Raw genomic sequence first — 17654 nt, 5'->3', positions numbered from 1 at the left:
AGAAATCTGTAGGGAGATACCGGTCTTGGTGACAATGGATATCGACTTCTAAAGTTTCCATTAAGGCCCGCATAACCTGCAAGTTCCTCCAGTGTGGGTGTGAGTTCAAAGTTAGAGAAACAGAACACATTGCGAGTTGGGTCCCAAAAAGGTATTAATACTTCAATTATGTCCAACCTCGGCTTGACGTTCAATAGTCCGACGAGGCCTCCTAGAACTTTGTCCACTATTTCTCTTCTGCCTTTTCCTAGATCATTCCACCACATGTGGAGCTGTAAGGGGATCTCTTTAAGGACTGTGAAGGGTTCAATTTCATTTGTGCTCATCCTGCACATTTATTAAGGTAATTTAATAACTTATTTTGACCCAGAAGTGATACTATTTTTCAAAATTTTACTTAAAAAAATAAAACCCGGTTTTGCAGACACGGCCTTTCAGCACTTCGGGGAAGAAGATTTTAAGGTGGTGCCTGCTAACCGTACAAAATGACCAAAGGGCTATTCTTGCAAAAACAGCCTTCTGGCGCCCTTTTGGGGACATTCGGCTTATTTTAAACAAGAATGGTATCACCTTGCTTATTTGTGACAAAAATAAAATTTTGTTGTTTTTGGGCTATTTTTGCAAAAAGGGAAGTTGGACCCGATAGGGGTTGCCTACGTATCCCACATCCGGTGAGAATCAAACTGGCATAGTTCGGGCAGATGGGACGAAAATAAACCAACTACTTTTCAAACAGGAGTTTCAGCATATTTTTGGACACTAATTTTTTAAAACAAGTAATTATCTCTCCGAGCCCTCACATTGATTTTCTTTTTCCAACTTTTCTCCTATTATTCATAAGCCGGTCAACATTCAAATCTGAAGCGAATAAATACACAAGTAGCAAGTAAGATGCATCAGGATGGTCTTTTCATTTCGGGTACACCTCTCCTAGACAGACCCAACCCCTGTGTTGAGTCTCCTAAGTCAAATGTGCGTGATGCAAACAAACGTTCCTACTAGGGATCCGGCATGAGGTTTTGTTATACTAGGTTTAAAACCTGGGTTTATTGTTCTAGACCTGGCTTACCCGAGCGGACAACTTGAGCCGAGGAGGGGCAGCGTACCGGGAATACAGAAGTTTCATCAGCTTAGCAACTTGTCCGAACCTCGTTCTTAAAATGGGATAAGACTCTAGACAGAAGAGAAGTCACACGAAGTGCACCCTTCTCCATGATTTAGAAGACTCATAGAGAGGAAGGGTTTCCTAACAGTTTATATACAGTTCACAAAATATCAAAGCGGTAAAGCACTTAGCACATTAGGCTCAAACATGTAGGAAAATCAGATAACAGATAAAGCCAATCATAACAGCTATTCTAAGCTCGAATTCTTGAACCCTGAACTAGAGATTCTGGGTTCGATTCCCCAGCAGAGTCGTCATAGCTGTCACACCTCCTTTTAACACACCTGAAGGTAGTACAAGGGAGTTTTCCACTTAAAGTGACATTATTCGAAATGGGATTATTTATTCAATTTTTGTTCAAAGTCGCCACTTGGGATGGTTTATTTTCTAGTGTCTCAAGCCACCGGTTTATTTTAAATCCCAAATCGAGGAAGATTTCAACTTTCTTTTGAAGTCTACAAACCAGAAATTCTGAGTAAGGAATAGTGTTAACCCGAGGGAAGGTGTTTGGCACCCCCGGATTCTGTGGTTCTAGCACCGTTGCTTAAACTATTATAATTGGCCTATTATCTTATTTTTGTACATGTTTTAACCTATGGTACAATTTTTAGAAATTATTAACCGTTTTTAATTATTTTAAAGAAGATTTAACATCGTTCAAAACATGTCTTTGGATTGCGCCACATTAAATGCACCCGCAATCTGAAACACATCTTATTCAACGTTGTTGAGATTTGGATTTGGGTCACATGAAATGCACACCCGAATTTAGGAAGGTAATGTTATTAAAATAATGCGCCTAAAGCGACTACGCATTTTTTTAACTTTGCGAGGGCCATAGAAATTTGCTAAATGGCGCGCCTCGAATTCTAAGGATTTTAAAGAAATATTTAAATGAAGGCCACGCATTTGGAGATTTTATTTGGCGCGGCGCACTTCCATTTCAATTTTTTAAGGATATTCAAACTAAAATTTGGAGGGCCATGACTATTGGTGTTACTAATATGGCTCACCTCCAATCTAATTAACGGGCTTAATTTGCTAGATGCTAAGTGCAATTAAATGTGTTACTCAAAATCACTAAAAGCTTTTGTGAGAAAGAGTCAATTATCTTAAACAATGGGATTTGACCCAGCCCCAAATGGACCAGTAGCCAACGAGAGAGGAAGGACCCAAGTCTCATTTAAAAGGGACAGTCAAGCCTGAACCCAAGGTCAAGACCAAACTCAAACAAGGACGGTTTCAAACAATGAAGAGGTCCTTAGTTCGAATCCACAACTCAACTCTGAGGCCAGTCGCTCACATTTTAACTTATAAACTATTAAACCAAAGGGAAACAAAGATTACGACAAAAGCATTCAAGCTTTGGGCCTGAATTAGGCCCAGTCCTGGCATAAAGGAGAGCAACGATGGGTCTTGCCCAGGGATCGAATCCCTGAAGACCAAAACACAATTACAAAATCCCATTTGAATTCGAGGCATCATAATATCCGGCATTCATTCTCATAATTAAAAATGACTTGAGCTATTCGAAGCATAAGTGCATAAAATTTAAGAATATCTCATGAAAAGCTTTTGAAAAGCAATTTTTGAAATGTTATGAAGTAACACAACTTCCTAAAAGTCACTTGAACATAAAAGGTTACTAAATTTAAACCTTGTTCAAACTTCACACTAAATATAACTAAATATGCTTGATTTTCACACATTTAGCCATGTAACAACCATCTAAATCAACTTAAAATCACTAACATTGCAGATCAAGCACCTCTCTTAACCATTCTCAAACAGAACCAAACCCACAATATAAAACAAACTAAATGGCTTCAACCTTCAACATAATCTTTAACCTTAACTATATTAACCTTATGCTTAACAAAAGCTTCAACAATTTGAACAAAGATATGCATGACTCTCAAAACTAATGGTCATTTCAACCACAAGCAAAACTCAGGAATTAAACAGACAAAACCAACATGTGTTGCATAAGAGTCTTATTACTGTGTTACATGCTTAACTCAGGGATGTGTACGTGGATGTAGAAGAAAATAGAGAAGAGGAGTAAGGAACCAGCTGTGAGCACGTGATTTTTGCCCTATATATGAATAATTCCCAAAATTCAAACAAAATAATTTTTCTTTATTTTTACAATTCTTGTGAATTTTGGTGTCATTTCGTGTTAATTGTTTGCATTTTATTTGTGCATGTTAATTCATATAAAATACAAAAAATATGCATTTGCATTTAGGATATAATTTTAGATTTTTAGGACCGATTAGGGGTTAGTTTGTTTTAGATCCGAACATGAAAAATTACAAAGTAGCTCACTTTCGCTTTTTAATTGTTTTAATCAAAATTGGCGTAAAATAGGTTTTAGATAATTTTAGAATTTAATTAGTCTAGTTTTGAAATATATTAGGACTTTATTTTAATTGTTACAATTTTATAAAATCAGAAAAATAATTACAAAATTACAAAGTGGAAAACAAAATAGATAAAATGAAATAAAAAAGGAAACAAAGCAAAAAGGAAGCAATTGGGCCTTTTTCTGAAATTGAGCACCAGCCCAATCACGCCCAAGCAGCCTAGAACCCTCCGGTCCAAGGTGTTAGATCAAAACGACGCCGTTTGGCGTCGATTAATCCAAACCGTCGAGGTTAGCAAGATCAACGGCTCAGAGGCGGGGTAGGCATCCTATAAGGTTATCCGAAAGTCCCCCCCCCCACCCCAATCCTCATCGTCTTCCTCAACCCCCATAAACCCTAGCCGCGCCGCCCTGAAAACCCTAGATCGCCGGTGGCGGCGCCGACGCTGATCACCCCCAAATTTACACCCCTCGTCCTCCTCACTCTCCTCTTTCCATTCCTACCATTGGTTTCCCTCGAATATGGCCGGAGCTCGTCGAATCTCCGATTGAAGTTTCCAGCCAAGTCGCAAGTTTATCCAAACCCGTCCAAAATCATACCCCACAATCCCCAGACTTCCCTCAACCCAAATCCATGACTATTTTCCTTCGAATCCTGGTGAAGTAGCTCGGATTTCAAATCTGAAAATTTTCGGTCAAAAACCTAACACAAAATCTTGTGATTTTGGGCCGTACTATCCTTAACCATGTGTTTATTGTGAGAACACATGGTTAGGGATATTACGAGTCAAAAATTTGGAAAGATTTGAGCAAGTAGTGATTAATCAGAGGTTTAGCTCCATTGGTAAGTTTTTCTTCAACTCTCGGAGTCATTTTTTTTATTTTAATATAGTCTAATATTCCCTTTTTCTCCTTCTCCCTTCAGTTTGGTTGATTTCTGGACATCAGTCATAGTTAATTTCGGTTTATTACTGGTTCAGGCTTGAATTTCATTATGTTAGTTTAGTTCATGTCGTTGTTTCTAAATCCGCTTCAGTTGACATTAGGATTTAGGCTCTGACCCATCGTTACCTTAATTGGTTAGTTGGATTAGTTGTTTATCGATCATATTTTAATGTCATTCATAGATAATAGTAGTTATTAATTTGAATGGCTAGTATTAATGTTAGCTCATGCTGAATTGCTGATACCTGTTTTGATCGCCCTGTTTTTATTTTTCTGATTGTTTAATTATTCTGGGTTTAGATATTAGTTTAATGTTGACGACTTCTCTCGTTTGATTAATGGATTGTTAGAATATGCATTAGGATAAGTTGTATTTTAATTCAATCTTGATATTCTGCCTTAGAGTTGGACCCGGTTGGTTATAGATGAGCAAATCTTTTGTTTTAGTTAACTTTAGTTAGATTTTAGTTGGGGTTAAAAGGATTGGGATCAGTTAGCATTGGGTTGTAAATTCCAGACTAGTAGAAGGGCATTTTAGGGATAGAAAAGGGTAGTTTCTTTAGGAATAGTAATTTCAAAGTAAGGGTAAGGGTAGTATAGTTATTTGGTGGGTAGAAGAGCATCCTAGGGCCTTCTAGAATGGTATTTTAGTGCAGATGTTGGCATAATATAGGGACTTGCTTGTTTGGCAAGTCACAAATAAAGGGACCAAACTGAAAATAAGGAGGGACTAAAAAAAAGAAATGATTTCCCACTCTTGTGTTGCCTATAAATTGGCATCCTCATGCTTGTAAAAGGGGTCTTCTTTTCTCAGCCATTTTTCGACTCAAAAACAGTTCCCTGCCACTAGCCTATTTCCAGTAATTCTTAAGTTCCAAGTCTGTTAGCTACCACTACTGATTTGAATGGTTTTTATCCAGTTGGATTGGATTTCGAATGTTGACTGAAAATTGGTAGACATCTGCTGGTTAATTGTTAGAGATTTTGGTCTGGTTTTGAGATTGATTTGAGTATTGCTCTTTCACTTTTTTTTTTGATTTCAAACTACTCTGGGTTGAAACTTACATCTCTGGGGTTGTGCATTGCATATTTGTTGGTTTGGTATTGTCACTGCCGCTGGTGACCTTCATTTCCTCTGTTGAAACTCCATTCTCAGGTACACACTCGATCATTGTATTGGCCCAGCTTGGAAATTGAGATATTGAAATAAAATTGGCCTTCCATTTGCCATCAGAAGTTTATATGTTCGATTATTTTAGCAAAAGTAGTCAATAATTGTTTAATATCATTTGATTTTGCTTTGGGTGTGTTCATTATGCCTAGTTGGACTGTATAAATGTTCTGTTAATTCTAGATGAACTAGTGGTTGGACTGTATGAATGTTCGAGTCATTGGTATTAGTTTAAACTTTCTCAATACACTCAGACTTGTGACTGTCACCTTTTTGTTATTCGTAGTGTCATAGAAAAATTAATTCAATTGTTTTTTTTACATAACAAATTCAGTGCTTTCAATTACTTAATGAATTTAGTAGGATAATTTAGTACCAAATTGGAGGTTGAGTGGTCAGTGCTCTACTGCAATCATGTTGAGCAACCTGAAGGAAATGTCTTTGATAATCTGTCTGTGTTAAATTCAAATGAGACGCTCTGCAGGCGTTGTTTGGGATTCGTTGCTATTCTGGGCATCACAATGGCATGGGCTATCTACGCCGGCTGGAGACTCAAACCTAAGTCCTTGATTAAAAGCAGGCTCGTGGTTCTACTTAAGTGGACGTTTTCCGTTTGGGCCAACCTTTGGCCCATGGGGTTTATTAATTTGAGCCCGTTTCAAAAATAGCAATTCAAGGTTCGAATGATAAAATCTGGGTTATGAGTTAGGTAGCTGGTTCAAGCTAAAAGGTGTGTCCTTTTGTTTGGACCCGGACTTGAACTCGAGACCCGGACTTTGATGTTAACCAATTAGGATCTTTCCTTTTTCTTTTAGAAACAAAAACAAAAATAGAAAATATAGTCGCTCTTAGGTTTATCCTTTGAAATGAACTGAGACGAGCCTCGCTCAAGAAAACACAAAATGCGGGGCCCTCAATAATTGGTTATCGAAATACTTAGAAATTCGGGACGGGCCGTTTAGCGAATTTCGCGGCCTTCCCAAAAGATAATGACGCGTTAGACCCTTTAGGAGCGTTTTTAATAAAATTACTTTCTTAAACTCGGGTGCACATTGATACGACCCAAGTCCAAATCTCAACGGAGTTGGAATGTGTCAATAGCCACGGGTGCATTGATGTGACGTGGTTCGAGACACATTTTCACGACGTTGCAACTCTCGTTAAAAATAATGATAAAAGCGGTTAAAAGTAAAATTGGCACATAGGCTCTTCATGTGATAAAATCCGATAAAAGGCTAAATACAACAATTAAGCGACCGTGCTAGAACTACGGAGCCCGGGAATGCCTAACACCTTCTCCCGGGTTAACAGAATTCCTTACTCGGATTTCTGGTTCACGGACTGTTAACAGATTCATATTTTTCCTCGGTTCAGGATTCAACCGGTGACTTGGGACACCATTCATATCTCAAGTGGCGACTCTGAATCATTAATAATTAAATCCCGTTCCGATTGTCCTTTAAATGGAAAAACTCCTTTACGCCCTTGCGGGTGTAGTGAAAAAGGAGGTGTGACAGCTCTGGCGACTCTGCTGGGGATCGAACCCAGAATCTCTGGTTCAGGGTTCAGAATTCGAGCTTAGATAAATTGTTGTATTTAATTGTATCTGATTTTCCTATATGTTTTATGCTGAATGTGCTAAATGTTACCGCTTTGATACTATCTGAACTGTATATAAACTGTGCCGACACCATTCTCTCTTCACCTCCGGGGATGTGCTTACTGGTTGAGACTCCCTATTCTGTTAGTGCCATACCTTGAAATAAGAAAGAGGCCGGACAAGTTACGAAGTCGGATGGCCTTTTGGTTCCCGGTAAGTTGCCCCCTCCTCGACTCGAGTTGTCCGCTCGGGTACACAATCTAGAACACCGACTCAGGTTTTGAAAATAGAATAATGTGACTTCATGCCGGATCCCTAGTAGGAACGCTTATTTGCATCACGTTGCATTTGACTTAGGGGACTCAACACAGGGGTTGGGTCCGTCTAGGACTAGCAACCTGAAATGAAAAGACCATCCTGATGCATTCGCTTGTGTTGTGCATTTATTTGTTCTGAACCTGCATGTTGACCGGTTTCTGAATCTCGGGAACGTTGGAAAATTGAAAGAAAAAAAAAGAGAGAGAAAAAGAGAGAAATAACAGTTAGGGAGATTAATTGATTATTTTAGAAAAACCCAAATACTGGCGAAACTCTGCCGAAATTTTGAGGAAAAAAAAAGAAAATGTTTTATTTTGTTTTACTAAAAAAAAAAGCAAAGAAAAAATAGAAAAAAGAGTCTTTTATTTTTGGAAAGTTGGTTGTTGAAAAAGAAAAGGATAAGAAAAGTTTTTGTTTTAGTTTGAAAAACATAAGTTGTTTCATTATTTGTTGAAAAGGAAAGGGAAAAAGAGTCTTTTATTTTAGTTTGGAAAATAGGTTGTTTTATTGCCTGTGGAAAATGAAAAAAAAAAAGAAAAAGAGTTTTTTATTTTTTTTAGTTTGGAAAAATAGGCTTCTTTATTTGTTGAAAAGAAAAAGAAAAAAAGAGAGTCTTGTTTCTAAAAATAGTTTTATTCGCTTATGAAATGCCAAAAATAAAAATGGAAAGAGTCATGTTTTAAAAATAGTTCGGTTAATTTGCCCGAACTACGCCGGTTTGATTCTCACAGGGTATGAGATACGTAGGCAACCCTCAACGGGTCCAACCTTTCCTTTGCAAAAATAGCCAAAAAATGTCAGAATTTTTATTTTTCGCTATAACAAATTGAGTGATGTTGTTTTGTCAAAAATAGCCAAATGTTCCCAAACGGTACGCCGGAAGGCTGACCTTGCATAAATAGTCACCTTTGGTCATGTTTTCATTTTATCGACCCTCACAGCCTTAAGTTTTCGTCCTCGAGGCGTTGAAAGGCTGTGTTGCAATACCGGGTATTTTGTATCTTAAATAAAAACAAGTAAGAATTGTGAATAAGCTAAGTAGAGCCATCTTGTCATAAATAGCCTTAAAATCTTTGTTCCCAAAGTGCTGAAAGGCCACGTTTGAGAATCAAGTTCTTCATTCGAAAATATAGGTAATTTTGAGTCGAAAATATAGATAGTTTTTTTTAGTCGAATAAAAGTTTTTTTTCTTTTTGCTTAAACGCTTTAATAAATGTGCAGGATGAGCATGATGATAAATGAGCCCTTTTCAATGATGACCAAAATCCCTTTTGAGCTGCAATTATGGTGGAATGATTTAGGCAAAGAGGGGTAAGACGAAGTGAAAAAATATTTGAAAGATCTTCCGGATTTATTAAACATTCAGCCTCGGGGGATATTATCAGGGCATTGGTCGCCTATTGGGATTCGGCACATAATGTATTTCATTTCTCAGAATTTGAGCTCGCCCCGACATTGGAAGAAATAGAGGGGTATATCGGAAGTGATCAAGCTCCATTGAGGTTCAAATACTTAATTGCTCCCAGGGCCATTACCGTACACCGGTTCTTGGATTCCTTGAAAATACCCTGAACAGTTCATCATCCAGATTTTGCAAAGGGTTTCTGCAGTTTCCGCTTCATATATGATAGATATGGCCACGTGGGCGGGTTCAACAATCCAGACTTTAAGCTATGCAGTAGAAGTAAGCGACAAAAATGGGAGGAACACAGACGGGTGGCTTTTATGATAGCCTTTTTGGGCCTCATAGTATTCCCAAGCAAAGATGGTACTATTGATTTGAAAGTAGCGGGGGTCGTCAGTACTTTGCAAACCATGGGGAAAAGCACTTTAGTACCTATAATTGTTACAAATGTGGATGACTGAGCATTTGTGCTCCCTCTCTCAGTTATTGAGTTATGGTTCATTTGAGAAAACTTGTATAGGAGAATTTTACACAAGAATCAAAGGGGCTAGTCTACCTGAAGGAGTCACGGCCTGGACATCATTATTTCGGAACCTCAATGCCAGCCAGATACAGTGGTTGCTTGGATGATTGCCTGTCGAAGAAGTCATATATATGCCAGCAGCCCGCCCGCATTTTTTGTTGATGGGACTCAAAAGCATCCAGCCCTATGCACCATATCGGGTTCTGAGGCAACTCGGGAGGTATCAAGTAGTACCGAGAGATGAAGATCTGAGTACCCAAGTGGTCGAAATTAGTCCTGACGGTCGGTTCCCCGAGGAAGAGGTTCGCCAAATCTGGAGTGAGTGTCAACATTTGATGGCGAACACTTGTGTGTCAGATAAGGTCAAAGGGGAAGTTGCCCCAGGGTATCATGATTGGTTCAGAAGTGACGTGGCATGTGGGAGACCGGCTAAAAGACCTCATCTCGAAGATTTTGCCAAGTCGTCCCAAGAGCAGTGGGATTGGTTAGCAAAGGAAGAAGGCTATCGAGTTGAGATTGGTAAACTGAAGGAGCAAGTTGAGAGTCTGAAATTCGAGAACAGTGTACAGGTTGCCGCGGATCAAGGTGAAAAGAACAGACTGGCTCAAGAAAACGAGGCGTTTAGGGCCCAAATCAGGCAATTGAGGATAACCGTCGATAAGCAACCAAGGAGTCGATCAGATGAGCAATTGATAAAAAAGCTGGAAAACGAAGTCAGGGAATGGCGGGATGAATTAGAAAAATCTGAGAATATCATGGCAGAGCTTAAAGCACAGTGGGCTACAAGAACAGAGGAGCGTCGCCAGTACTTGAATCAGTTGAAAAGGGACCATGAGAAAATTGTTGCCAATTTAAAGAGAAAAGTGGTTGCCCTTGAGGGTAAAGCGGTTAGGCAGGCTAGAGATTTTGGAATTGAAAGTGGACACTGTTACGACTTGTTGGCCCAAATGGAGGTAGAAGTGCAGCAGTTGCAAGATCAACACCTGCAGGACTCTCGAGCTTTAAAGACGTGCAGCGATCAGATAAGACGCTTGCTTATAGAAAAGAAGCAAACAAAAGACAGGATTAGAGCCATTGCTCATGCCATTTTCAGGAGATGCCGGGCTTGTGAAGACATGACCTACACTACTTTTGTCTCAGCAGTAATGATATATGTGAAGCGAACCATGAATGAATTAGAGCAGCTTGAAAGGGATTTGGATCCTAGGCCCGCGGCGAGGCCGAACGACGCCCCGCGGACACCTAAGTTTGAAGCACTAGAGTATGCATAGTCCGTGTCTGTAATTTTCTACCATTATGAGTCAGTCTTTCGTATGTCCGTTATCTTTCCAGGTCAAGTATGTCTGCAGTCTTAGAGTCTGTGTTTGCTTTTAATTTGCGTCTGTTAGTTTCATTCCGAAAAGTGTTTAGTTTGTAATAGTTTGTTTTAGTAATGAAAATTGAAAATTTCAAAAAAAAATCCTTATTTCCACCCTTTATTTTTGCATTTATTTTCACAAACTACGATTGGTCTGATTCGTGCGGGGTCACGATACGTAGGCAATCTCCATAGGATTCGACCGTAATCATAAGAAAAAAGAGAAAAAAAGAAAAACCAAAGAAAGAGATAAAGAAAGAAAAGAGTGGAAAAACAAAAAGAGAAATGAGCGGGAACACAAAAGAGAAAGAAATAAAAGAAAGAGAAGAGCACAAGAGAGGGATGAGGCGATGAAATTTGAAAGAAAGGTAAAAAGAAACAAGGAACGAAATGCCGGGATGACGCATGCAATCGAGCAAACGCATAATAGAAATGATTAACTGTATAAGTGTATTCATGCCAACGTGCGATTGTCAAATCTGTTAAAACTTAATCGCTAACAAAGTGGTTGTCTAAATGTGTGAGTTCAGGCAGGTGGTTAGTTGATTGGAAATTCTGGCAACTCACCCGTACAACACCCGGTCGAAAGATAAAGTAAAAATGACAGGGCAGGATTCGGAAATCAGCATCGTAGACCCTTCGAATGAAGTTGAGGTAACAGATGTGGGTGCTATGAAAGAAGAGATGAGGAAACTAAAAGCACAAATGGCTGAAATGCATCGGGCATGGTCTCAGGGACATCCGGCACCACTATATCCCGCTAATCCATCTTACATCCCACCCCTGGCTCAGGCTCAGGAGCCTACCACTCCCCACGCATCTTCAGCCTTCCTCTATCATGCCCAGGGCTATGGTACCACTGCATATGCTCCCCCAGCTCCACCCCCCAAACAGAACCCTCCCCCACTCATGGTTCCAGTCTTTGTGGCACCTCCCCCAGCCCCACTACATAGATCGTCCAGTGAGCCACTATTCCAAGCTCATGACACCCAATATTACCCTCCCGAACCCACTTTCAAAGCGTCTGAGCCATATACCTATTCTCCCCATTTTGAAATCACGGGAGAGGTTGAGAAACCGGTTAAGAATACAGAACAGGAGGAAGTGATTCGTAAAGTCAAAATCCTGGAGCAATCCTTCAGGAATATGCATGGTTTAGGTAACCAAGTCAGCGTCGCATACAAAGATTTGTGCCCTTTACCTGATGTTCAGTTGCCTGCGGGGTTGAAAATGCCGAAGTTTGACTTATATGAGGGGCATGGTGACCCAGTAGCCCATCTGCGTGGCTTTTGTAGAAAAATGAGAGGTGCTGGGGGGAAGGATGAACTGTTGATAGCATATTTCGGTCAAAGCCTGAGCGGATCCGCACTAGAATGGTACACGAGACAGGACCCCGGCCGATGGTATACATGGGATGATTTGGCACAGGCATTCATTGGCCATTTTCAATATAACCTTGAGATAGTCCCCGATCGTCTGTTATTGTTGAAACTAGAAAAGAAGCCTGGGGAAAGTTTTAGAGAGTTTGGTTTCCGCTGGAGGGAACAAGCAGCAAGGGTTGATCCTCCAATGAGGGAGAGTGAGATGGTAGATTACTTCTTGCAAACATTGGAGCCTACCTATTTTGGTCATCTGGTGACATCTGTCGGAAAGTCGTTTAATGAAGTGGTAAAGATGGGAGCCATGATTGAAGAGGGATTGAAATCTAACAAGATCTTGAGCTACTCGGCATTGAAAGCAACCACCCAGGCCATCTAAAGCGGTATTGGTGGTGTGCTTGGAAAGAAGAAGAAGGAAGAAGTTGCTACGGTTGAAGCTAGTGCTTGGTCCAGGCCCAATAACCCTCCATTCTACTATAACCAACCCAGACCCCACCACCCAAACTACCAATATACCCCATATGGCCCACCGCAACACTACTATCCATCACCAGAACCACACTTTTCTATTCACCACGCCCAGACCTCACTCAGCCTCTGGTGCACTCACAATGGCGTGCACCGAATCCTCAAAACACACATCCACCCCCACAAAACATCTATCCACCTCCCAGTGCAAACAGACCAGGAACCAGCTTTCGCCCAAACCAAGCTTTTAGAAGTGAAAGGCCCCAAACAGAAAAACATTTACTCCGCTGGGAGAATCTTACACCGCTCTCTTCCATAGATTGAAACAGTTAGGAATGTTGACCTCAATTGAGTCCAAAGCACCAAACCCCCTTCCAGAAACCTGGACCATTCTGTTAGCTGCGAGTATTGCTCAGGGATGCCGGGGCACGATACTGAAAAATGTTGGAAGTTGAAAAACGCAATACAAGAACTCATTGATAATCGCCGTATTGAAGTACAGGCTCCAGAGGCCCCAAACATCAATCAAAATCCGTTACCAGCGCATTATGAAGCCAACATGATCGAACTGATACATAAGGGAACAGAGCCTAAAAACCCTCGCAGGTGGTTATGGTGATTCATTCTACGGAAGCCAAGGTCAAAGAAAAGACAGTGAGCGCAAGGCCAGTGGTTCAGCTAAAAGCAATAAAAGATAAGCCAGTGTTGGTAATGGGAAAAGGACCATTTGTTGCTGCAAAAAGCCAGAGCCAGTTAAGTTAGTGGTACCAGGGTCATCATCTGCACCCGTGGTTATTGTGAAAGGGGCCTACGTAGAACCAGTTGTCATAAAATCGGTAGTCCAATTACCCGTGGTTGATAGCAAAGTCGTACCGTGGAAATATTACAAGGTAGTGGTGACATACAAAGGAAAGGAAATTGAGGAAGAGAGTTATGAAGCACAAGGGCTAACTCGGTCGGGACGTTGTTTTGCTCCCGAAGAGTTGAGAAAGGCTAAGGGCGCTAAAGACAATCCAGTGCTAGTCAAAAAAGTGGTGACGGAAGAAGAGGAAGAAGAGTTTCTGAAAAAGATGAAAGTGCAAGATTATTCCATTGTTGAACAATTGAGAAAAATACCGGCCCAAATCTCGTTGTTGTCATTATTGATCCATTCTAACGAGCATTGCCGAGCTTTGATGAAGATATTGAATGAAGCTCATGTGCCCGACAAAATTTCAGTGAACCATCTGGAGACAATTGCCAACAAGATCTTTGAAGTGAACAGGGTAGCATTTTCTGATGATGAATTGCCTGTGGAAGGCACAGAACACAATAAAGCTCTCTACTTGACGGTCAAGTGTGAAGGTTCAATGGTTACTCGGGCACTGATCGATAACGGGTCGAGTGCTAATATTTGCACGTTGTCCACATTGAACAAGTTGAAGATTGATGATGATAAAATCCGCAAAAATAGCATTTGTGTTTGAGGGTTCGACGGAGGGGGAACAAACACAGTAGGGGATATTGTACTCGAATTGACTATTGGCCCGGTCGAGTTCACTATGGAATTTCAGGTGTTGGATGCTGCAGTGTCCTACAATCTTTTGTTGGGTCGACCATGGATCCACGCGGCCAAAGCAGTGCCTTCCACATTGCACCAAATGGTCAAGTTCGAGTGGGATAGACAAGAAATTGTGTTATATGGGGAAGATCCCACATGCGCCATGAGTGATGCCATTGTGCCCTTTATAGAAACTGAACATGATAAGGGACCATGGGTTTATCAGGTCTTCGACACGGTCCCGGTGAGCAGAGTGCCCGAGGGTAAAAGCATTCAATGTCCCAGAATGGCAGCTGCGACCGTCATGGTAGTATCAGAAATGCTGAGTAACGGGTTCGTGCCAGGGAATGGTCTGGGGGCTGAACTTTAGGGCATTATTCAACCTGTTTCTCTGCCCAAAAATTTGGACACCTTCGGATTGGGGTTCAAACCAACAGCGGCAGATGTTAGAAGGGCTCGTAAATTGAAAAAGAAAGCTTGGGTTCTCCCCAAACCGGTTCCGCGCTTGTCCAGGTCTTTCGTCAGGCCGGGTAGCAAGAAGCAATCATTGGCAAAGGTGTCAGGTTCACTGATTGGGGCAGAGGGGAACTTGGATAAGGTGTTCAAGAGAGTATTTGCTGAAGTGAACATGGTTGGAGCCGGGGAAGGGTCAAGCGGAGCAGATATACAGTACATCGGAGCACATGCTAACATTAACAATTGGGAAGCTACTCCTCTTCCAATTCGGAGGGAGTCGTGGTAGTGGGTTTTGTTTTCCTTTTGTCACCTGGATTATTCCAGGGTTTGTAATCCAGTTGCTATGTTTCGTCCGTTTGGATGAGTTAAAACCTTGTTATCTTTACATTCAATGAAATGCAATTTTCTTTGTTCCTAATTTTGTTTCCATTTTTTTTTCTTTTCTTTTGTACAGTTCTTTTTATGCTGATATTAATGATATGACATGCATGAGGAATCTTCGGCCCAGTTTTAAAAGCCAATCTAGCTCAGAAGTAATAATATAAGAAATCGAGTGTGATGATGGGGTGGATTGTAACAATGATGAAGCTTATGAGGAAATTAGTAAAGAATTAAGTCATTTTGAAGAAAAACCCAAACCTAACCTAAATGACACAGAAGCAGTTAATCTAGGGGACCAAGACAATGTGCGGGAAACTAAAGTAAGTGTTCATCTGGAGCCACAACTCAAGGAGGAGATAATTAAAGTATTGCATGAGTACAAAGATGTTTTTGCATGGTCATATGATGATATGCCAGGTCTAAGCACCGATTTGGTGGTTCATAAATTACCCACTGATCCGGCACTCCTCCCTGTCAAGCAGAAGTTGAGAAAGTTCAAAACGGACATAAGTGTGAAGATCAAAGAAGAGATTACCAAGCAGTTTGAGGCAAAGGTCATTCAGGTTACACGATACCCCACTTGGTTAGCTAATGTCGTGCCTGTGCCGAAGAAAGATGGCAAGACCAGGGTGTGTGTCGATTATCGAGATCTTAACAAGGCAAGTCCAAAAGATAATTTCCCACTGCCCAACATCCATATACTGATTGACAATTGTGCCAAACATGATATTGGCTCTTTTGTGGATTGTTACGCGGGTTATCATCAGATTCTAATGGACGAGGAAGATGTAGAAAAGACGGCATTCATCACGCTGTGGGGAACGTATTATTATCGGGTCATGTCGTTTGGTTTGAAATATGTTGGGGCAACTTATATAAGGGCCATGACAACCATATTCCATGATATGATACACAAAGAAATCGAGGTGTATGTGGATGACGTGATCGTGAAATCTAGACAGCAATCCGACCATATCAGAGATTTGAGAAAGTTCTTTCAAAGGCTTCGCAGGTACAATCTTAAGCTCAATCCTGCAAAGTGTGCTTTAGGGGTGCCATCTGGGAAGTTGTTGGGGTTTATAGTCAGCCGGCGGGGTATTGAATTAGACCCGTCGAAGATCAAAGCTATTCAGGAACTGCCACCTCCAAGAAACAAAACCGAGGTGATGAGTTTGTTGGGAAGATTGAACTATATCAGCACGTTCATTGCTCAGCTCACGACAACTTGTGAGCCGATTTTCAAATTGTTGAAAAAAGACGTTGTGGTCAAATGGACTGATGAATGTCAGGAGGCTTTTGATAAGATAAAGGGGTATTTGTCGAACCCACCCGTGTTGGTCCCGCCCGAACTAGGGAGGCCCTTAATTCTATATCTGACGGTTTTGGATAATTCATTCGGTTGTGTACTGGGGCAGCACGATGTTACGGGTAGAAAGGAGCAGGCTATCTACTATCTCAGCAAGAAGTTCACATCTCACGAGGTTAAGTATACTCATCTGGAAAGGACATGTTGCGCTCTAACTTGGGTGGCACAGAAGTTGAAACATTATTTGTCATCCTACACTACTTACCTCATATCTCGCTTGGACCCGTTGAAGTATATTTTTCAGAAGCCCATGCCCACAGGGAGGCTTGCAAAGTGGCAGATCTTGCTTACAGAGTTCGACATTATCTATGTGACACGGACTGCGATGAAAGCACAGGCACTAGCCGATCATTTGGCTGAGAACCCCATCGATGAAGATTATGAACCTTTGAAAACTTATTTCCCTTATGAAGAGGTGATGTACATTGATGAATTGGAACAAGCCGAGAAGCCGGGATGGAAACTTTTCTTTGATGGGGCTGCAAATATGAAAGGTGTGGGAATAGGAGCGTTACTTATTTCTGAAACCGGTCAGCATTACCCTGTTACAGCTCGGCTTCGTTTCTACTGTACGAACAACATGGCAGAATATGAGGCGTGTATATTGGGATTGAGATTAGCTGTGGATATGGGCGTACGGGAAGTCTTGGTCATGGGTGACTCGGACCTACTGGTACACCAAATTCAAGGAGAATGGGAAACACGGGATTTGAAGCTTATACCGTATCGGCTGTGTCTACATGAGCTTTGTCAACGGTTTCAGGCCATAGAATTCAGGCACATTCCAAGGATTCATAATGAGGTTGCCGACGCTTTGGCTACTTTGGCGTCGATGTTGCATCATCCAGATAAGGCTTATGTTGATCCATTGCAGATTCAGGTCCGTGATCAGCATGCTTACTGTAATATGATAGAAGAGGAAATTGACGGCGAGCCGTGGTTCCATGATATCAAAGAGTACATTAGGGTGGGAGTATATCCGATACAGGCTACCGGTGATCAGAAAAGAACGATTCGGAGATTAGCAAGCGGGTTTTTCTTTAGTGGAGGAGTGTTGTACAAAAGAACTCCAGACCTCGGGTTGTTGAGATGCATGGATGCAAGACAGGCCACATCTATCATGACTGAGGTACATTCCGGAGTTTGTGGACCGCATATGAGTGGGTACGTTCTAGCAAAAAAAATTCTTCGAGCAGGTTATTATTGGCTCACGAT

This window comes from Nicotiana sylvestris, chromosome 8 (genome assembly GCF_000393655.2).
Source record: "Nicotiana sylvestris chromosome 8, ASM39365v2, whole genome shotgun sequence".
NCBI lineage: Eukaryota > Viridiplantae > Streptophyta > Magnoliopsida > Solanales > Solanaceae > Nicotiana > Nicotiana sylvestris.
The sequence above is the reverse complement of the archived record's forward strand: the minus strand, read 5'-3'. Positions refer to the sequence as shown.